Genomic DNA, 24193 nt, shown 5'->3' on the forward strand with positions numbered 1-24193 from the left:
CAAGAAATGCAGGCCGGGAGGGGGAAAAAAGGGGAACAGGATGGAAGAAGGGGAAGGAAGAGAGCAGTCTTATCCTATCCGATCCCACTTCCTAAACAGAAAAGCCAACAGTCTTGGGGCTTTGACAAGATAAAATTGCCAGGTGCTTCTCACAAATTCTGGGAAAGCCACAACAAAGAAGAAGGGGGACTTGGTAAATTAATCTGCATCAAGATATTTGGCAGAGCAATTTAAAAACGGATAGATAGAAAAGTATATAAGGCAGAAACCCCCTACCCCACTAACGCTTCAGATTAGCTGAGCGCCCAGCCATGCTTCATGCTGGATGATAGATTTACATGCCTTGCTTCTTTAATAAATGGCAAGCTTCACTTTCTTAATGCATTTAATACAACGCAATTATCTGAGCCACTCGTTTGGATTCACTCACATGAGAGACATGACCAAGGTGGGGACAGGTCACTCCCTGGGACTCAGGGCTGTCTGATAAGCCCTCTCTGGTGTTTGTGAGTGTACCTGTAACAAACCTCTGTGCGAATCTTTTCTTCTAAGTATTATAAAAAGGAAAAGAGAATGAAGTTTGGAAAATTCCTGCTTACAAGTTCTCTACCTTGGCCAAAGTGAATGTACTTCATCTCTCTTCATCTCTCTGAAACCAGGACAACCCATGTTGTGGACATTTTTTTTCTACATATTATACCTTTATATATATATATATATATATACTTTTTTTTTTTTTTAATCTTCACCTGAGGACATTTTTCCACTTATCTTCACATAGAGCGGGAGGGAGGGAGAGAGAGATACATAGATGTGAGAAAAACACATCCATTGGTTGCCTCCCACACGACCCCAACCAGGGCCCGGACGAACTGCAACTGAGGTACATGCCCTTGGCCGGAATCAAACCCGGGGCTCTGGTCTGTGGGCCATCGCTCTAACTGCTTAGCCAAACCAGCCCTTTCACAATATTTTGGTAAAATCACCCTGTGTGTCCTAAAGGGAATTTTAACACTTCATTCTATGTGGTTCAAAGGAAGAAGTTGCCAATAGAACGTACTCCCCTCTTATCTACTATTGCCTGCTATTAGGGGATGCGCAGGTGATCCATGCAGGCTTTAGCTCCTGGTAAATGAAATCTTGAGTACACGGATAGGGTAAGCCTAAAGCCAACACACCCAATGTGATCCTGATGGGAATTTCTAGACCTGTGAATATTCCTGTCCTTCATTAGAAATGGTTCAGTAGTTTTTCCTTCCTTCCTTCTCTTTTTTTCTTAGTTATAAATATTTTTTAAGTTAATTCCCCTTGTTAAAAATTAGTCAGGGTGGATTTCTTTTCCTTGAGACAAAAGAATTCTAATAAACTCATTACTTCACAGAGTTATTATGAGACTTACATTTCAGTGATTGAAAAGAACATGTGAAATTGCCTACTTAACTGGTATTTGATTCTAACACGACAGGCTGAATAATTATTGTTTGCCACCGTTGCTACCTTGGCATCTCCCCCAGTTCCTGTTAACTGTCTTCATGATTGTTATAAGTGCTTCATGAATTCTGTTTTAGTATTGGGAGCCATGGACTGTTAAGCCTCAAACCTGGCCTAGTCTGAATTAGACAGATTCTATTCAAACCAGAATAGTCATCTCATAGCAAGAAATATAAAGGTAGTGCTTAAATCCCTGTCTTTGTATTTGAAAAAGTTGGCCATGACTGTGATTTCTGTATGTACGTTTCTGCTTAAAGAGAAAAACATTTGATGAATCACTAAACTCGTGGATTGTACTAGAGCTATGTTTTTGTGTGTGAACGAAGTCTGTAATTCCTGGAACGTTTCTCCAGTATCCTAAATGACATATGTCACACAGTAGGTATGATGTAGATCTTTGTTTAAGGGAATTATTACCTTCAAATATTTCTTGTTATTTGTTATTCCATTTCTTAGGCCTATAATGATTATAATCCCTTTGTATCAAATAAACCACAGTTTCCATCTCTAATTACTTCATTAAAAAGTAGCAAATGTAATTAGTTTAGTAAAGACAAGTATGAGTTAATGTGTAAATAAATATGATTTAAGGACATAGATGTATAGATATTTATTTCACCAATGTGGTTCATGATGAAAGGTCTCTACCATACTGCTGGAGATAAAGACATTTGATTATTAATTTCCAGTTTTAAATGACATCTCAATGTAAAATTTATACTACTTCCCCCAAAACATGACAGAATATTAAAATGAAATTATGCCTTCAAATTGCCATTAGGAAACTGTAATTTATAAATAAGTTTTATTTTTTGAATATGCACTGCATAAACAGAGAGGAGTAACAGGGTAGATATAAACACTGTATGGTGGAATATCACCGTAAATTAGTCTAAACATATATACCATTATAATCATGTATATTATCTATAAGTAATATATCAAAGTATACTAGGTAATTTTATTTAAACATTAATTAAATTTATCATGAAATATATAAATTTACATCACAGAAATTTGCTAATGTGCCAATATAAAAGACTAAGGAGTACGGAACTGAAGAGTAAGAAAGAAGAATTAACACCTAATGTAGACAATGAATTTGCTTTGCTATTTTCTCTCCAAATGAAACACTCATTGTCTGGCCAAAGCAGCCTGCAGAGACCTTAATGTGACACTCGTCCCCTCATGCAAGTGTGTGCTCTAGGAAACTGCACACAGGGTCACAAGCAAATGTAAGTTCTTGATATAATTTCCCCAGCAGCCCTTGTAAGCAATAGTCTCCCCTGCCTCCTAGGCCTTCTCCTTGTGCACCCCTTAGATAAGACCCTTTTGGAGCTTACCAAAACCCCACATGTCTGGTTAGAATTGACGAATTCAGCCTTAGCCCAGAAACCCCAAAGCATTGTACTCATGAGCCGGAATAAAGGCGCATACAGTTCCTACCGCTTCCTCCCAGCAGTCTGCTGTGACTTCTCCGTATGGCCTCTTGGGCACGTCATGTCCTGGCTTCAGGACCTCCGAGTAACAAATGTCTCTATTTCAATTTTCTTGTGGTCTGCTGTTGAACACAGCTCATCATATTGCACCCTTTGCTTCATTTAAGAAAGTCACAACAATATTAAATAATTAAGAAGCATAAAGAAAATTGTTGGAACTAAAATAATAGTCTGTGAACATCCAGCCCAACTCACTACATATAAAGAAGTCGAGGTGCAAAAATAACCATGAATTCACTCAAATGTACACAGTTGATTCTTTGAAGAATTAGGCCTTCATCTCTTCCATCCAGGCTTTGTCTCTATTTCTGGACCTTTTCCCCTGGGCATCTCTGTTCTTGAGCACCTAGTTCACAGATCAGCATGTTCATGTTTCAGGTTAAGTATTAAACCTAAGAAATCCTGGATACTTAAAAATAACAGTGGCCCCCTCACCCCTACCAATTTCTTTCTTTCTTTTTTAAATATAATGAACCTGTTACTTTGCTTTTTGGTTTGTATACAGCACTAAAAGTCTAAAATTAACTTGTTTTCATCTCTCCATAGCCTAGAACAGTGACTCATAGGAAGAATTTAACAAATATATTTGTAGTGACTTGTTGGGGATTGCTGACATATAAAATGTCATCACCTCATCAAAGGTATTTTGCCACCATCCTGTCCAAAGTAGTAGCCCCCAGTTTGTCACCAAACTTACAGATACTATTACAGCTGAACAGCTGATTAACAGAAATGTTACTGAAATTTGTAGTACAACATATATTCACCACGTGCTGCCCACAGTTTGTCAATTTTAATTTAATCAAATGAGTAAGGGCAAACTAATAACTTATGCTATTAATTATATATATTTGCTCTCTATTGATCAAGTTAGCTAAATAAATTATGCGCTAGGCAGAAATACTTGAAATAAAAACTAAAAAACAGTGATACATGCTGCTAATGCTGAGATAGATTTTCTGTCCTTCCGTTTTTTTATAATTAAAATGGTGACAATAGCATGATTCTTATAAGGTTATAAACATTGAATGAGTGACTCAAAATAAAGCATTTAAAGTGCCTTGTAGAGTGGTGCCTACTAAAAACTGAATAAGCATCGGTAATTATTACGTGTTGAAATTTAATCTCATTTTATTTCTAAATATTTTAAAATTTAGATGTTGATTGTATTCAGACAATAAACAATTTTGCTCATGTTTAATTATGTTAGGTCACCAATATCTCTAACTAAACAATGAAGTCAATTTGTTTTTACCAACAATCAAGAATTTTACTTTCACAATTTTGATGCATTAATGTATGTTTTCCTTTTCTTTTTTTTCTATCATCCATTAGGATATATTTCAATTTCATTACTCAACACACAACTCCAGGACAAAAGATAATATAGTAGGTTTCTGAATAAAAGCCACAACTGCTTTTATAAGACTCTTTTGATGACTCCATTTTATCTCCACTATTTATTCATTTTATGTATGTGTGTGTGTGTATATATATATATATATATATATATATATATATATTCGGTTGTGCTCTAAAACAGGGAGCAGGAAAAGAAATATGTGACAACCTATAAAGGTCGAAGTGAAAGGCAACAAGTTTTTATTTGAGATATGTTAAAAAGCTTCAAGGATGAATATTGTCCTGAAAGAAAGGCCTGACTGAGCCATACGCTAGCCAGAAAAACGCCAGCTGCAGGGCTGGATGGAGAAGACAGACATGTCTTCTGTCCTGGAATTGATGAGGCTCTTTTATATAATGAGTTTGAAGAAATAAGACATATATTGTTTTGAAAGAATTTACTTTGGCCCTGGCTGGTTTGGCTCAGTGGTTGGCGCATTGGCCAGTGGACAAAACACCGTGGGTTCAATTCCTGGTCAAGGGCATGTACCTCAGTTGTGGGTTTGATCTCCAACCCCAGTCAGGGTCATGCAGAAGGCAACCAATCAATGTGTCTCTCACATCAATGTTTTTCTCTCTCACTCCCTCCTTCCTACTCTATCTGAAAAAAAAAAAAAATCAATGAGAAAATATCCTCGACTGAGGAGGAAAAAAAAAAAACACAAGAAAGAAAGAGTGTATTTTGGCCAGACGTTCTGAGGTCGGTGTGTAGTATGTACACAAGACATATTTGCTATTTCTGGATGGGTTATGGGCAACCGTCTGAAAAGTTCATGGGTAAGCAAGTTGTGGTGGTATCTGGGTGGCTGGCCAGGTAATCTCTGAAATGGCCACTGGAGGTCTATTGAAAGTCTCAACATGCATTAAGGAATGTAAGCAGTCATGTTGGTTTTGACTCACAACTCTTCAGTGATTAACCTCCTTTGTATTTTCTTCTCATCCTCCAGCCTGCTGTAATTTTTTAAAAATATGTTTTTATTAATTTTTTTAGAGAGAGAGATAGAAACATTGATGTAAAAGAGACACATCCATCGGCTGCCTCCTGCATGCCCCCTCCTGAGAACCTGGTCATGTGCCCCAACCAGAATAGAATGGAGACCTCTCAGTCCATGAGACAGCACTCCATCCATTGAGCCACACCGGCCAGGCAAGCCTGCTGTAATTTAATTTAGGACTTCTCAGATATTTTGTCAGCTCCAAAAGAATAGTGATTTTGGCAAGCACCTATTCAGGCTGGAGCCCAAACAGAGTTCTGATTAGGAGTGAAGGCAAGACATTTTAATGAAAGGGGGAAGGGGAATGATTGGATAAATAGAAGGAAGGAATTTCTGTTGGTGTTAAAAAGTCAAGGAGGGAATTTCTATATAAGCAAGTAAGATGCGTTATTCTTTATCTGTACATGATCATGCTAATTCTAAAGAATGTCTTTAACTTTCAGTTTGGTAGTCAGAATGTCTGCTTCCCTGCTGTTAGCTTTATGAACAGTTGTCTGTAATACAGTGTTGGTCTGACCAAGTCCAAAGTTTATTTTGCCCAGTTTAAACACTCCAAAGGTTTATAAAGTAAAAAGTCTAAGGCAATTCCTCTGTGATGGCAGCTCTGCTTTTGAAGTGTCTCTATTTGTATTATTTTTCATATGACAAGAGGCCGTATGTGGCCTATAAGCCAAATCCTAAAATGTTTTTACTGAAAAACAATTGTCAGAACCTGAAGGACCACATATGATATCTTTCTTTTATCCCCTCTTTTGCCTCTACCTCTCAATCTTTTTTATCTTTATTCTTCACCTATTACTCCATCTACCTTTTTTTTGGGGGGGGGCTCTTAAAAATGTAAGCAACATTCTTAGCACCTGGGGCTGGGTCAGACTTGTCTCTCCAGCTATAGTGTGTTGAGCCCTAGTCTAAATTTTATAATACACATGTTAAATTGATCATTATCCACTTTTAAACAATATTATATCACTTCTCCAAATAGTATAGTCATCTTATAAATTCAGAGGTGCATTGTTACATTGTTATTTTTGCTTTGAGTAGTTAAATATTATTTAAAGAGATTTAAAATAAGATAAAATGTATGTTGTATCTACTCAGAATTTACCATTTCTGGTCTTCTCCATTTTTTTCACCTAAACCTGGAGAGTGTTATGCTGAGCAAAATAAGCCAGTCAGAGATAAACAATACATGATTTCACTTATATGTGAATCTAATGAACAAAATAGGAACAGACTCATAGATACAGAAAACAGACTGACAGCTGTTAGAGGGGAAGGGATTGGGGGACTGGGTGAAAAAAGTGAAGGGATTAAGAAAAAAAAAAGCTCATACACATGGACAACAGTAGGGTGATTACAAGAGGAAAACGAGGCTGGGGCAGGAAGAAGAGGGTAAAAGGAGGATAAATGGTGATGGAAGGAAGACTTGGCTTGGGGTGGTGGACACACAATACGGATGATGTATTATAGCATTGTACACCTGTCACCTATTTAATTCTATTAACCAATGTCACCCCAATAAATTCAATTTCAAAAAAAAGTACCACCACACACAAGAGGAGATCAACATATAGTCAAAGAAGCTGGGAGAGTCCTCTTCATTACCAGTAGTTTGGTTTGCAGGCTGGGAGATGCACTGTGATTTGGACCTGGTCCAGCACTCAAATTATTACCTGTCCCCAGATAAAAACATTTTAGGATTTGGCTTATAAGCCACCTACGGCCTCTGTCCCATGGTGGTGCTTTGAGTCCTTGATGTTGAAGATACAAGATCTTCCTTCCTAGGGACTCAGACTTTCCACCTGATGATAGTGGGGTATGGAACTAAAATTAAACTCAGGGCTAGAACATAGGTAAGATATTGTGAGTTTTTACTGCTTCCATTGTTTTTGGTCCCCTGGCTTATTTTATAAATCAAGTATTTTGATTAAGAAACTTCTTCGTTGCAGCCCTGGGCCTTCTCCCAGGTAACCATGCAGTACCACCTGAGAGTTCTACACAAGACAAGCCCTCGCTGCCACTGTGTCAGCGTCCTGTTAGAACACTTGTCTCCACCTTGTTTCCGATGGTTCAGGCCATTACATAAATGTTATTTGATTGTGATCGTATGTTCACCTTTACTACTAGAAAAGACAGTTCTTAAACTGCCTCCCTAGTTGCAGTTTACAGAAAGAAGGCACCAATGAGCTTCTGACAGATACGAGGACCTCCTAGCACCAGGGCATTGCTCATCACTGTGGTACAGGGACTCCTGCGCCATCACACATAACATGCTTGTCTTGCATGTTTTCAGCCTCCTAACCTTCCTCATGTTGCTGAGCCTCTTGTTCTCATTTCACAGGCTTCCACGGAAGTCTGGGATTTCTGCTTCCAATAGTGTAGGCCTATACATTGCCAAGCGTTCAAGAATTGTATCGCCACCTCTCAGTCCTAGATAGTTTGAAACCTTGTCTCTGCATCATTATGAAAATGTTCCCATAATGACAATCAGTCCCTCATCAAACTTCATGCTACATCCTGCTCTTAATACAGGAAACTTAGTGTCTGTTCTGTCTTTACTAGTCAGGTTCCAGCAGCTCCTTTAGGGTAAAGTCCCTTTATCTCTTAGGTAACGGTGTGAACGGAACCCTTGGTGTCGTGGCTAGGAAGAGAGATGGGGGAGACCCTAATGAGTTGCACAGGCACTTACTTATGCTGTCTTCAGCAAGAGTTAGCCTTTAACTGAAAGGGCTGGGTCATTTCTACAGGCCCAGAACATGCAGGAAGATCTATAATTCAAGATTACCAATGCTTAAATTCCAGGATTCCCTATCCCATAATGCAAAGTTATAATTCTACCCAACAGCCCTCTGATACTGGCATAGTAGCCTTAAATTAATGAAATGTCAACCTTTTGGGGGAACCCTTCCTCTTTTCTATTTAAGTTCTGGGCTCAATTCACAGCTCTTAGTACCCTATAGTTGAGGTGAGAAATTTTTTATATGCTCCTAAAAGGGCCCTCTGGCTGTTACACTTCACCTAAATTGGTGATTAATCACCTTCAGCCTGTCATTGTCTTTCTCCAACACCTTGACTGCTCCCACAACAACCATCAAATGCCATCCTTTTTATAATCACTACTTTCCTCAAAGGCCTGATATGTTGTACCCATTAGTAAATTAACTTCCACAGGTATCACCTTTTAGTTTACCACCTCATCTCATAAAATGTAACAAGGACATTGCTACAGGATGTCAGGAACTATCCATATTCACCCTACTACCAGTGCTGTGGCCCTCACTGTGGCCCTCACACCCACTGGTGGTGGGTGGTCCAACTGCACAATTACACATCAGTGTTTGCTTCCTAGGAGCCTGCAGAATGAAATACCTCGGGTCTCTATTTTTAGAAAACAGACTCTGAGATGTGCATGCGGTTTTATGGAAAGGGCTCGCAGGAATAAGACTTGAGAGAGCAACTGAAGCAGAATTGGTTGGAGAGAGATGCTGGACTGTGATCCAGTTGCTGCAGTGACCTCAGGCAGTCCCACAGAGTGGTGAAGCTAGAATGCCCTTTAGAAATGTCCTTTGTAGAGGCCAAAAGAACAAGTTATATATTCCCTTATTATTCAGATGAAACCTTGTGTGGGGCTGCTACCTTCAGCACCAAGATGCAGGCATCAATAATAATAGTCAGTATTCCTAGGAAGTGGCGTATTAGTAGAAGATCAAGATGGTGTGCCATATCAGGCACTCCAAGGACACACATTATTTAAAGAATCAACTGTGATAATTTGTCATAATGACTATGAATGAGAATTAGAGTATGTTATGAATGCACATATTTGGCTGTTCTACCAAATCCAGGGGGCAGGGAATTATTGCTAGAGAAACAAATATGTTCATGTTAAAGGCATATAACAAGTATTTCTCAGGACATGGAGAAAACATTATATGTTATTATAGATGAAATGAAATGGCTTAAAACAATGATTAGATTAGACAATACTCAGGAAAATAACTCAGTTATTTTGTGACCACTAATATAACAGAGTCAACTACACAAAAGAATGCATGCATTTTGATTTTCAATACTCTAATATAATTTTAATATGTTCCAATTTGTGTTGTCATAAGAATCAGTCAATGCAGTTGGGGAGAGGTCCACAAATACTAGATAACGTGGTATAGAATGATACAATTCTTTTGGTATTGCCTACTGAGTACAATCCCACTATTTTTAATCATACCATGAATATCACCAGAGATCATATACCTTGATCGTTGGTGAGAATATGAATGGGCTTGAGATATTTGCAGTTATAAGTTCCTATCAAAAGAATGAAACCATTGGCTGTTATTGAGAATAATGCTAATAATAATAATAATAATAATAATAATATGTTATCTGAATGAAATTCTTAAAACTTATTACATCTTTATAATAAAGGCACTAAATCCCAAATTTAGTGTTTCGAGACTCCAGAACTCTGGATGATATTTTTACTAACAATACAATTCATCTTGAAATAACAGCTTACTGTGTTCTCTCTTTCTTATACTACCAAAACATCATCCCAGTTTTGTTAAAATTCTCTGGATTATATTCTTTATTTTTCTTTTCCTTTTTTTAAATTTTTTTTTCTTTATTGATTTTTTTTAGGGAGAGAGGGAGAGGCAAAGAGAGATAGAAACATCAATGAGAGAGAACATCGATTGGCCATCTCCTGCATGCCTCCCACTGGGGATTTGGCCTGCAACCTGGGCATGTGCCTGACCAGGAATCGAACTAGTGACCTCTTGGTGCATGGGTCCATGCTCAACCACTGAGCCACACCAGCTGGGCTTCTGGATTATATTCTTTATTTTTCATCACATTAATGAATTTATGGCTGGCTATTTTAAGAACCAGTTAAGTGTTACAATAGGTGTTGAGCAGAATAATGAAACAATGTGTACACGATGTACAGGAGACTATAGCTATCTATTTGTATTTATACCAATACTAAGATACATTGTTAAATAAACGACCACACAAAATAAAGGAACTTGGCACAGAATAGGTTAGGTTTATTTAAATTGTCTTTATATGGGCTGCAATAGAAGAAAATACGTGAATAAGAGTAAGAAGCACAATATTATTATAATGAGGTATCTTTAGTCACTTTCCACATACTGCCCTCTCTATCCTTACAGTCTCTTCAAAAAATGAGTTTTTGTGGTCAAAGGGTAAGTGGAAAAAAGGGTCTCAATGGGGAATGAGTATAAATCTATCACTAACACTGAATACTAATCCAATAGATCAGTGGCATCATCCTTCTATGTGTAGGACAACATATTTCCCCTGACACCATCTTCTGACACTTTAGAAACAGTCAGCAGGTTCAGTGGCTCTGCTGCCTCCAAAAAGTAAATTATGGGATCAAGCTGTTAGGAGTGGCTATCATCATTCACCTTTTTTCTTATAATGTCACATTTTTCACTATGTCTTGGGTACACTGCAAAGATGTATTTCAACTCTAACCTTCATGACACTGAGTAAAAATAAATGTGGATTTCAGTAAGTGAAGAGCAATATTTCATCGATAACAACGGCCTTTCAATTTTAATGATAACTAAACTGCTTTGACTAAAAACTGACCTTCTCCTCCACGCCTGCAAATGTGAAAGGCTTTACAATATATTACTCTCTAAGTTATGGATACTGGCTTTTAAATCATTCCTTCAAATTATCACCACACATGTAAACACATGTGAATCTTATCTTTTTCTTGAATGCATCGTGTTAGAACACATAATTAATTATTTGTTGATATTTTAGCCTATTATACACATGTCCTCAAAATGTGATTGGACTCCAAGGAGCCCCTGAGAACCTTTCAGGGGATCTGCAAAATAGAATTATTTTGAGAGTATTATGTTATTTGACTTTTAGTTGTTGGTACAAAAGCAGTCGTGGGGTCAACTGCTGGTACCATACCATGCACCTAGGTAGTCACTCCAAAATGTTTTAATACTCATTCTACTTTTCACTGCTACACATACAGTTAAAACAACAAAGAGGCCAGTTCCAGTGAAAAATAACCTTACTTAATGTTTGTTGATTTATTGATGGTAACCGTTCTGGCAGGTGTGAGGGGATATCTCCCTGTGGTTTTCACTTGCATCTCTCTGATGATTCGTGATGTTGAGCACTTGTTCATATGTCTACTGGCCGTCTGTACGTCCTCTTTGGAGAAGCGTCTATTCAGGCCAGCAAGCAAGTGCTGGTGAGAATGTGGGGAAGGGAGCCGCAGTGCAGGGCTGGTGGGAATAGTTTGGTGCAGCCACTGTGGAAAACAGTATGAAGTTTCCTCAAAAAATTCAAAATGGAACTGCCTTTTGACCCAGGAATCTCACTTCTGGGAATCTATCTAAAGAATTCCAAAACAGCAATTCAAAATAATATAAGCAGCTCTATGTTCATAGAAACATTATTTACAATAGCCAAGATCTGGAAACAGCCCAACTACCCAACAGGAGATGAATGGATAAAGAAGCAGTGGTACATTCACACAATGGCATACTATGTGGTCATAAAAAAAGAACAAAATCTTACCTTTTGTGACAGCGTGGATGGACCTAGAGAGTATTATGCTAAGTGAAATAAGCCAGTCAGAGAAAGACACATACCATATGATCTCACTTATATGTGGAATCTACTGAACAGAATAAACTGATGAAAAAATAGAAACAGAGGCATGAATACATGGAACAGACTGGCAGCTGTCAGAGGGGTCAGGGTGCTAGATGAAAGAAGGTGAAGGGATTCGCCAGAGACCATATATGCATAACCTATAGACACAAACAACAGCGTAGTGATGGCCAGAGGGAAGGGCTACAGAGGGGAAAATGGGGGCATCTGTAATAGTGTCAACAATAAAAATAAAGAAAAATAACCTTACTTAAACTGTATACATTATTTTTTATTAAATTATGATATTTGTTTATGTATTTTAACAGTCTGTGACAAAACAACAAGCTCACTTAAAGCCTATAGAAATGGCATAGTTTCCTTGAGGAATAGCACTTGGGAAACTGTATTACAAGCTGAATTTGTCTTTTTTTTTTTTTTTTTTAATTGAATAGTATTTTTACTGAAAGTCACAATACGATTACTCCTACTTGGATATTTGGCAGATATAATTTTGAAATATTTATAGCTTGTTAATATTAAATACAATCTCATTGATGTGGTTGAATTTATTTTTCATAGTAGTGAATTTGTTTCCTGATGTTTTTGTTTGTTTCAGTTTTTACCTCTTATGAACTGACTGCTTTTTTGGTATTCTATTTCAGGTTACCTATTTATAATTTAACTTACAAGTTTTCTTTCTCTTCCTCTTCTCTGTCTCTCTCTCTCTATAGACACATAATACACACACACACACACACACACATATATACATGAATTGTGTATATCATTATATATGTAATATATACATATATATGGATTACATTTAACATTTATATTTTAATCTTCCCTTATCATGCTATTATTACCATATATCACATGTTATAAGCACCATAAGACCATATATTTTTCTTCAGAGAGTCATGTGTATTTTAAAGATTTTAAGAAAAAATATTTCCTCATACTTATTCACATATTTACCTTTTTGATGCTCTTTACTTTCAGGATGATTTGAGATTCCATCCAGTATCACTTCCCTTCAGCTTGAACATCTTCCTGTAGTATTACATATAGTTCAGGTTACAAATTCTCTTGGATTTATTTGACACAAAATTGTCTTCTTTATTTTGCCTTAATTCTTATAGGATCATTTTACTTAAAATAGAATTCTAGATTGATAGTATTTTTAGAAATAAATGTATTACTTCTTTATTAGTAGTAGTAATTTATAGTTCGTTAAAGATGTCTTCTGTTGCCCGGCCAATGTGGTTCAGTGGTTGGGCATCGACCCATGCACCAAGAAGTCGCCAGTTTGATTCCCAGTCAGGGTACATGCCCAGGTTGTGCGCCAGGTCCCCAGTAGGGGGCATGCAGGAGGCGGCCAATCGATGTTCTCTCTCATCTATGTTTCTCTCTCTCTCTCCCTTCCTCTCTCGCTAAAAATCAATAAAAAAGAAAGGTGTCTTCTGTCCCCATATTTTCTAGGAGAATTCGGTGGTTATGTTTATCATTGTTGCTCTGTGCTTCCTGCATCATTTTTTCTCTGACCACTTTGAATACTTTATCTTTAATTTTGATCTTCAGTAGTTTGACTCTGGTGATCCCACATGTGGCTATAATAGTAACACTACTGTATTTGTCCTGATTGTGATTATCTGGGATTTTGAATCTATAAATTTGTTCCTCAATCAATTTGTGAATTCTTTTCTTTTTATCTAACTTCTTTAAGTACTTTTTTATTTCTTCTGTCCACTCATCTTGTAGTTTCAATTGCATGCATAATAGATCTCTTGACAGGTTTTACCAGGTCCCTTGGGTTTCAGTGATTTCTTTCTATTTGTATTTTCCTGTACTGTTCTTCAGATTGGTTACTTTCTAATGCTCCATGTTCAAAGTTCACTGACTCTTTTCTCTGTTATCTGTATTTCAGTAGTAGTCCATATAGTACTTAAAAAATTTTGGGTGTTGTGTTTATTTACTTCTGTTATGACTATCTATGTATAGTTTATAGTTAACTGCTATGCTTTATTCTTTGTTTATTCATTACAATCATAACTATCTTTTTGGTTTTTGATCATTGTTTCAATAGATTCTTTAAACTCTTTTTGGAGCTAGGAACATTACATCATCTTGTCTTTTTTCCCCCTTTCAAATATGGCTTGCATTTACTTATGTCTATATGCCTATTAATTTTAGGTTATACCCTTTACAATGTGAAGAATATGCTTAAGAGACTCTTTGTTTTGTTATATTCATTTGAAAGATATTTGAAAAATGTATTTAATGTACAATCATTGTGTGTAAACTAAAACTACCAATTTGATCTTCCCTAAAGTCTGTGTCAAAATAAATCTCTCTTCAATTATTTTATCTTTAGGTGGGTTGCTTAGAGAATCTCTTGCAAATGTATAGTTCTGAAACCAGCCAGTGATTTGGGTAGAGTTTATATACAAAATACAAGCCCCGTGTAACTCTTTCCAAACTGGGATTTCTCCTCTTGCTATCCAACTGATATGGTCTCCTAAGCTGTTTTAGTTTTTCAATTCAACAAGACTACAGGTTTCTTGCCCTGGCCGGTTTAGCTCAGCGGTTGGAGCGTTGGCCTGTGGTCTGGAGAGAGACCCGGGTTCAGTTCCCCTTGCACGTCCCTCGGTTGCAGTTTGTCCCCGGCCCTGGTTGGTTCATGTGGGTGGTGACCACTTGATGTGTCCCTTTCGTGTCCATGTTTCTCTCTCTCTCTCTCTCTCTCTCTCTGTCTCTCTCTCCCTCCCTCCCACTCTATCTGAACAAAAGGTGAAAGAATGTCCTTGGGTGAGGATAAAAAAAAAAAAAAAAGACTACAGGTTTCCTATAAAGCAAAAATCTACATAATATAGAAAATACACAATATAGGAAAATTATCTAATTCATTCTGTTTTTCTAAGTGTTGAATACCCTTCAATTTCTGCCTGCTTTTGGTTACTCTCCAGTGACCTCAAGTAGTTGGTTATTCATTTTTTGTTTAATTATTTATTTATTCATCTACAGAATTGAGACTTATTGTATGCAGATGGTTGATCAATCGGTGCTACTTGGAAATTACTCAAAGTACAACCATCTGAATGTAGTTATTTTTTGACGCAATACCAGACAAAGTCAGGCCAAAAGTTAATTCTGTTAAATTTAAGATATACAACTAATAAACATTAGAATTGTATAGAAAGGAATGATTAAATAGAACATTAAAAGAATGCTAAAGAGGACATAGTATTTGACTGTGGATTTTTTTTTTTGTATGAATGGGAGCTTGATGTAAATAGAATTAGAACTTATATCTAGTTTTAGACAGTATATTCTCATCTAAGAAACATCAGTGTTTTACAGAGTAGCAACCAGTGTGTGCATTTTTTGCTATAAACTGGATTGAGTAATAAAATAAATGTGTTATTTTCTTTTATTAACAATTATGAAATAATCATGTGAAATTGTTATGTAATCTGAAAATAAGACATTGGAACTAAACAACTTTTCACAAATTAGTAATTAAAACTCATGCAGTTAGAATTGTTTAACATGCATTCTGGAAGATTTAATAAATATCCAATTTAAAGAAAACAAAAGTGGGAAAGAAAATGATTAAAAGCAAGAAAGTGACTTGTAATTATATAAACAATTATGTCTCATATTACTGATGTACATGTGATACTGGTTTTCTCCTTACCCTGTAAGGTAATCCTTCAGAAAAAGAGAATCATTAGTGTTTTATTGTTACAATAGCATACATTTGGTAACATTAATTCATTTTTAAGTTATCATTGCTAATCATTGCAGTTTGTGAAAGTGGGGTTTTAAAAAGTGAAATGTACAGTGAGATGAGTGATGGACGTGGTTTCACCGAAAAATGTCACCGACGACAGCAGTACTTTCTTTATAAATAAATATCCTGCCTAAATTGATGTTAAGGGAAAACAAGGATAAGGAAGAAAATGGTTTAAACATCTACTAAGTTTAAATGTATCTTTGAATTTAATTTTTACAATACAATTGAGAGATATGTTTCGTCATATGTATGAAGAAGAGGAAAAAGAAAAGTTGTAAGTATTTTCCCAGGAATTAAAGGTACTGAAATTCAAACACACATGCTTCCAAATATTTCATTCTAAGTCTACAGTAGACAAATGATTTAAACTAGTGGGCTCATTAAATAGGTAATTAAAAGCAATTACTTGCTTAACTGATTTTTCACCAAATCAATGTACTCCTTTACAGAAAATTCTGCAATGATGATTTTTAGTATGATTTACATAATGTTTGAAGATTTTATGTGTTAAACTCCTATTTACAAAACCCCGACTATAAATAACATAATTAGGATATACTGTAATTGTTACAGTAAGTAGTTAGTTATTAACACAGGAAGGGGGCGCATGGAATCAGATATCGAGCCTGATTAACTAGGAAAGAGCAACTTCACAGACGTCCTAGGGGGCACCTCATCCTCCACCGAAGGGACTTAATCCCCAAGCAGGCAGCAGGGACTGGCTTTCCAGTTTCCGAGGGAACAACCGCTGGTTCGCCCTGATGACTGCAGGGAGGAGAAGCCCTGGGGGAAACCCCTCTGCTGGCGCATGCACAGTAGAAGCCGCTGGCACCTTGAAATCTGCCGAAGAATAGGCTAGGATGAGGGCGCACAACTCCAGAAGATCCAGGAAAGTGATTGGATAGGGGAAGGGCCTACCAGCCCCTGAAGAATTAGGAAGAAGATGTGCTAGTTTGAAAGGAAAGCCAAGGACATGCAATCAAAGCTTAACAAAGCACCGAGGCTGAGGCGGGGAGCTCTCCCCCAGGCAGCTGGGTGGGCCTGGGTGCTGCAGCCACCGGGCCACAGCGTGGTGCCAGCTGGGCCAGAGTGGGAACTAACGGAACGGAGACTAAGTTAGACTCCTGGAGCTTTGGATATGGGTGCCAGGACAACGGCACAGCATCTCTGCACCCTGGCCCTCCTCATGGGCTCGGTGGGGACAAGGGCCAGCCTGAGGGCCCAGAAGCTGCATTTCTTCCACAGAGAGATGGAGTGAGTCACCTGGTCTTGGAGGAGGTGCTCTGGCAGTCTCTCTAGGGGCATCTATTCCCCGCGTGCCTTTCCATTAAATCTTGCCTTTATTGCTCAAATCCTCCTATGTGTGAGTCCCTGAAATTCTTTTCTTGCTACTTCACAAGAACCTACTTCCAGATCAGTCCAGCAGACTGACCTTGGTCCCGGTCCATGTTCAACAACATAATAATCTTGTACAAAAATTCTGAATAACAAATGATAGCATGCATTTATTATTATTTTTTTTGCAAAAATATAGAAATTGATAATGTAGCAAAATTATACAGACCATGATCTAATCTCACCTTGATTATGACAAAACATTTCATGATATTGCAATGATTCAGTCTTCAATGTACATATCAATTATAATAGTAAAAGAAGAAAATGACAATTAATAGTCTTCAGTTAAAAAATGACAGATAAACAAACACAACTATTTTCTTTCATATTCTCCCCAAATAAGGTTGTTATATTCAAAACTCTCCACAATATAGGTTCTCAAGATAATATTAATATATTAATATTAATATAAATATTAATATGACTTTGAATCATTAGCTTTCACAATCTCTCCCTCCTCCAACTTTCTTTATAAGGTCAGATTTGTCTTATAAACTGAGCAAAGGGGACATTTTTGATCATCTGACGTTCTGGAATTTTTACTTAAAACTTGTTCCACAGCATAGTGTATCCATCTCTGTCACTTTCAGACATGCTAAAGTCTTCCCTTTGTCACAAAGGAAAATCCACATATGATATGGTTCTTTCATGTGCCAGTAGTTTGAAGAGTACTCTGATCTTTGGGTTTCTATAGTATTACATTAAAAGTCTGAACACTATAAATAACTTCTTTTTACTTTGAAACTATAAAATTTAACATATTCCAATTAGATCTCTTTTTTTAGTAACTGAAAAACTAGGTCCAAAATTCAAAAATTCAGAGAACCTAGAATAGTCAAAATAACATTCAAGAAGATTAAAAAAAAAAAGTAGGACATCTATATTCTGACTTCAAAATTAATTATGAAGCTACATAATCAAAATAATCTATAGGTTAAGATAGAAAATCTTGGCAGAAGACAGTCCAGAAAAGAGAACACAGATATAATCAATTGTTTTTTAACAATACTATAAGAATGATTTACTGGAGAAAAGATAATAGTTTCAAAAAATTTAATATTTGTATGCAAAAAATTAACTTCTGTACATAACTACACTATATAAAAAATTAACTTAAATTTGACTTAGATGTAAAATTCAAATATATAAAATTTCTAGAATAAAATATGTAGAAATTTGTTTGACATTGGGTTAAGAAAGATGTCTTAAATATAAATTTAAAGAATGGCATTTAGTAGAAAAAATATAAATTTGACTTTATAAAAATTAAAATTATCTGCTCTTTGTAAGACATAGTTAAGTGAATGAGAGAACAACCCAGAGACTGGGATAAAATACATATGTCAATTCACATTTATCACACAGAACTTGTATTCAGAATATATAAAAATTACTCAAAACAACAAGATGAAAAACAAAATAAAAAACCTACTAAAGATAGGTACCTTTCAAAATAGATCTGTCACTAAAGCCAATGAATGCAATACAATTAAGCACATAAAAGAGATGTTCAAAATTATTGATAATTACAGCTTATACCTTAAAACCACATTGTGGAACACATGTATTAGAATATCTAAAATTAAAAAGACTGGCCACAGAAAGTATTGGCAAGGATACTGAACAATTTAAGTTGAAATGTAACATGATACAAATACTGGAAAACAGAGTGGCATCCACTTTAATACTTAAACATATGACCTGATCATTCCATTCATAGAGAAAGGAAGCAAATGTCTCCATAATATACTGTTCATGTATATACAGCACAACTTCATATGTAATGGCCCAAAATTTGAAAGCACCCAAATGTCTATCAATGGGTCAACAGATATACAAATTTTGATATATATCAGTAATAAAAATAAATAACACATGCAACAACATGAATGCATCTCAAAATAATTATGCTTATTGAAAGAATTTTAAAACATTATAGGAAACAAATGTAGTTGAATGTAGACAGGGTATTTTTTGGTGTTGTTTGTTTTTTGCATATTTCTTAATCATTCAAGACTATAAAAAGACTTACAAATTATTCTTTTTACTTAAGTCTAACTATCAGTGATACATCCAAGAGAATCTTGGGATGCTAGATTTGGTAAAGTTCATCAGCGAATTTGAATCATCACAATGAATCCCATAATTATGTAGATGATAGATGTAACTGAAAATGTGCAATTTAATTGAGAGTGACTGACCAAAGTTGAGCTGACTTCTCTTGATTACTCCTTTACTTTTTAATAATACAATATGAATTCTCTTGGTAGCAGGAAAGTGATTCTCAATTGAATTGTGCAAAAACAAGAGAAGTCATTGCAATTGAGAAAAAAAGACAGTCATTATAAGCTTCTGAAACAGCTTGTATCTTCAATAAAACTTGGAATTTGGAAGCTAGTAGATATAAAACTATCAGTAAAATAGCTGAGTTTGCTTTTGGCTATTCTAATCTTTGCATTTCTGTTTTATATAGATTTGATTACTAAATTTGGTAGTGGGGTCTCGCTCTGTGTAATAAAACACTCTTTATCCACATATACTCTATAATTCAGTATACTTAAATTCTACTAGTACTTTTATTAGATTTTGTCTGCCAAGGATTTAAAGTACCCAATTCTCTATATTAAATTCTTTGCTGGCATAGCTAGATTATTTTCTTTTTCATATCCAAAATGACTATACAGAGATACCATGAATACAAGATCAATATTTCCAGGCACTTGTCTGCAGAAACAGTTTTTACCTTCAAATCCATTTACCAAATATTTAAGGGCAAGAGATGTAAGTAAGAATTTTTTGTAAGCTGAAGATACTGACTTCAATATGCTCATGGTACAATGAAGGACAGGGACATTATATAAAACTAGATAAAATGTATAAGAAGAAAAATTATGTATGAAAGATCTTAACTTATTTAAATTAATGTTCTTTGTTGAAAGTGAGTTTCTTCTAAGTAGGGTCTTCTTTTAAGAAAATAAATATAACTATCACGCACTATTTTAGAATATACACATATGTATTTATTTCAATTTGTTTTTAAAGAGTGACTAAAAATTCTAGTTTATATATTTCTGTTACATTATTCAAAATTGGAATATCAGCAACTGATGGTTCAACAGAAAAAATAATGTTCTGTTTCTAAAAATGAGAAATAAGAAAGGTATTGCTTAAAATAAAAGTTTTACATTATTTTCAAATCATGTTATATTGAATTGCTTATACAGATCCATATATGTGTGTGTGTGTATATTTAAGTATATGTAGATTTACAATTTGAACAATTGCAGCAGAGAAAATTCTACATCTTCCCCAGACCATCATGCCTCAGCAAAGCATAACGTTGCTGGGGAAGTTCATCAAGAAGACATGACCACTGCTTTGACTAAGCGGGACCTTGGAAGTGGGAATCTCTACACTCCCTCTCCTGTGCTTGAAAAGTAGTCTGCTTGCTTGCACTAGAAGCTGCTCAAGGACACAGCCTTGAGGTAGTAATGCAGTGATGAGACCATCTAGACTGGGTACATGACTAATTCCAGTTAAGACTTCCTGTGTACATGACTGAATCCAGGTAAGGCCTCTAGTCAGACTTCAAGATTAAGCAGCTGGGTTCGGAAAACTGCTCATCTTAGGGTCACCCAAGACAACGTTGTATGTAAGTTCCCTTGCTTATGAAACCTGCCACCTACAAATCTGGAGCGATGTGTCTTTTTTTAGGTCTCTCCCTGCTCTCCCAGCGAGGAGGCTGCTTTCTGATGTCACCTGCTCCACAGGAAGCCAGGTTTGTAAAGCAACAGAGGTTAAGACTGCATTTCAAAATTTTTATCTAGATATGTCCAAATGGAATGTTGAAAAGTGAAGTAACACACTTCCTGAATTATCCTTAAAAAATATTCAATGTGGGATATTTTCCCTCTCTTTTTCTGGAGACCTTACTGACCACCAATAAAGTAAGTCATCGGAGCTATAAAGTCCCAGAGTCTCTGAATCACTTCTTGTGGAAATCTACAAAATCATGAATTTTGCATGAACAAAAACTAAACTGTTCTCATATTTATACACTGACTTTGTTGTGGCTTATTGTAGATAGCAGGATTTTTTTTTACTTGATTTTTACAGCACTTAACCTAATAGTTGTTTAGGTATCTAACAAATGATTCTGCCCCTTTCCAAACCCTGCAAAGGAATAGCTGCCTATGGAAAGATTTTGATTTTCAACATCATTGTTATGTATTCTTTTAAAATAAAAATAACATTAACAACACAAAAATAAGCTGTGTGCCCTAGGAGTGTATATAACCTGTTTCCATAGTCTATTTGAAAGAGAGTTAAGAAAAGATACAAAACAACTACAGCAAATTTTTTATTAAAATATAAAAGAAGTGACAGTACTCCAAAAAAAGTGTCTAAATAATAACACGAAATTAGAGTGTTAATTCTGACCCTTAAAATTACTGAAAACTCAACTAGCCTTCATCTTTAGAGTGCCACTTTCTGTTTTCCCCTTGTCATGAATTTCAATGTAGATTTTAAATTAATTTTTATCTATCATAAAAAAAATGTTTTTAAGAAAGTAAGCAAAAAGAAAGGGCATAATCTGATACTTTCTAAAGTTTGTTCTTGATTTGAACAAATTTTTAGAGGATAATAACTTAATCAGAGGGGAAAACAAAAGAAAATTAAACAAATGTAATGTGCTGCTTACAAGTGTTAAATGGATCTTAGAAATAAAATTTTAATGTAAAAAAATTCTAATATTAGGAAAAATGGACTGTTTTAAACTTTGGTGATTGCAGGATATGAAATGGATCTTACCATATATAAAGTATCATAAACTTAAAAAAAAATCCAATATGCATATTCTAAATTAGAAAACATGGGCCTGTGATTTGAACAATTATATTGAAGTCTAAAGTCAATTATTAATTAGTTTTAAAATAGACAAAACTTACTTTATTAAAAACAACATTGATCATAAACCTGATTACCAATACATATCTTATAATTGCCAATTTACTCTGAATATCAGCAAATATTTAATGTGCCACCACCCAGCTAGGAATAATACCTATATTTAAAATTCAAAAACTCACATATCAGGAGGGATTTTAGTCATTAAATGCCTCTGTGGACTTTGCTTAGGACAATATACCAAGAAATTTAATTAATTTGGTTTAATTTATAAAAATAACTATGTTACAGTCAGAATAAGAAGTGCTTAACTGATCCATGTGATAAAATATATTTTAATAAATGAGATCTAATATACAGAATACATTTTATTTAGATTAGAATGAAAGACGGCAATAAAGTAACACTGAATAATAAATAACAAGCCTTCTACTTCAAGGTTGCGCAGTTGATTGAAATAGTAAAAATGTTTCACTAGAGGTGCAGGCCTGGAATGCTGCGGGAAGGTCAGCTGGGCAGAGGCTGGCTGGGGGTAATCATCGGCTGGTGGAAGGAGGTGTTCAGATCACGCCTTCGTGTGGGGTGGGGAACCCACCGAAAAGGAGGCTTGTTTTGATCCACCTCTTGGAGTGGTTTCCACCAGGAACCCAATCATGTACCACAAAAGGGCAGCTGACCCAGACCATCCTGACCTTGCTGGTTTGTTGAAAAACAAGAATCTTTTAGCTGAGCTAAGAAATCTTCAAAACAAACTTTTTGTAAAAGAAACTTCACTGCAAGAGATGAAGAGTGAGCTAGAAAGTTACAAAGAAAATAACTCGAAATAGCTGTTTCAGATACTCTCCCTGAAAAATGGTATCAAGGACCTAGAAGATCTTATTGCTTCTCTATCCAGAATTAAATCTTTGAAAAGCATCAATATTCAGAGTCTAGAAAGAGGCAACTGGGATCTAAATGAAAGAATTATAGAAACAGAAAACTGTCTAAAGAGTGCATCTGGTTGAAAGGGAAAGGCAGAGCAAAAACCAGACCTTTTGGAGAAAAAGTTAGCAGATGCTAATGGATTCACCCCTTTCATGAGTATGAAAGGACAAGAAGATACCCTGGGTGGTTTCATGGTAAAGAGAACTGCAGGCCTTCAGCAGGAAATGCAGATGCTCACTAAGCAACTGGAGCAGGTGCATCATCATGAAGAATCATCCTAAACTGAAGAAAAGTGCGGGGAACAAAAAGACCCTTGAGATGCCTGGAAGAAAAAACTGCCATCAATGACTTTTTTCAAGGGAGATTAGACTTGAGAAGAAATAAACATGTCGACTTCTGAGACACTATATTGAAAATATTGGGATATAACATGAAAACAGCAGACAAGGAAATTATCACTCACTTAAGGCTTATTATCCAAGTTTATGAAGCATCTAACACATCGAAGATTGCTTCTGATTGTGAGACAGGACAAAATAATGCATAAAAAAGTACTGCCTTCTCATTACTGTCGAAAAGAACTCAGAAGATATGGACATTTTTTCCAGCATCTTAAGTATGGCTACATGATGAATAAAGTGGTTTGGAAAATTTTTACTTGGGAAAAAAAAAAAAGTTTCACTAAAATATTCCTCCATCCATTTTTCTACCAAATACAAAATAAAAATACATGCACAATGCCTCATTTTCTTGTTATATAATTTCTTTTCCCCTTTTTTTTTTTTTTTAACCCTCACCCGAAGACACTTTTGCATTTATCTTCAGATAGAGTGGGAAAGAGAGAGGGAGGAGGAGACAGAGAGAAACATCAATGTGAGAGAGACACATTGAGTGGCTGCCACCCACAGGACCCCAACTGGGGCCGGGGACAAACTGCAACCAAGGTACATGCCCTTAGCAGGAACCAAACCTGGGACTCTCTGGTCTGCGGGCCAACACTCTAACTGTTGAGCCAAACCGGCTAGGGCTATAATTTATTTTCTTTAATAGTATATGTTCCACATCTGTATTTATATCCTCATTTTTATTTTTTTAACATCTTTATTGTTGAATATATTACAGATGTT

General features: G+C 35.8%; 1 pseudogene; it reads left to right on the forward strand.

Moving 5' to 3' along the window:
• Nucleotides 1-20788: 20788 nt before the first annotated feature.
• Nucleotides 20789-23466, forward strand: LOC118625009 (annotated as a pseudogene).
• The last annotated feature ends 727 nt before the right edge of the window (nucleotides 23467-24193 follow it).

This window comes from Molossus molossus, unplaced genomic scaffold (assembly GCF_014108415.1).
Source record: "Molossus molossus isolate mMolMol1 unplaced genomic scaffold, mMolMol1.p scaffold_m16_p_11, whole genome shotgun sequence".
NCBI classification, from domain to species: Eukaryota; Metazoa; Chordata; class Mammalia; order Chiroptera; family Molossidae; genus Molossus; species Molossus molossus.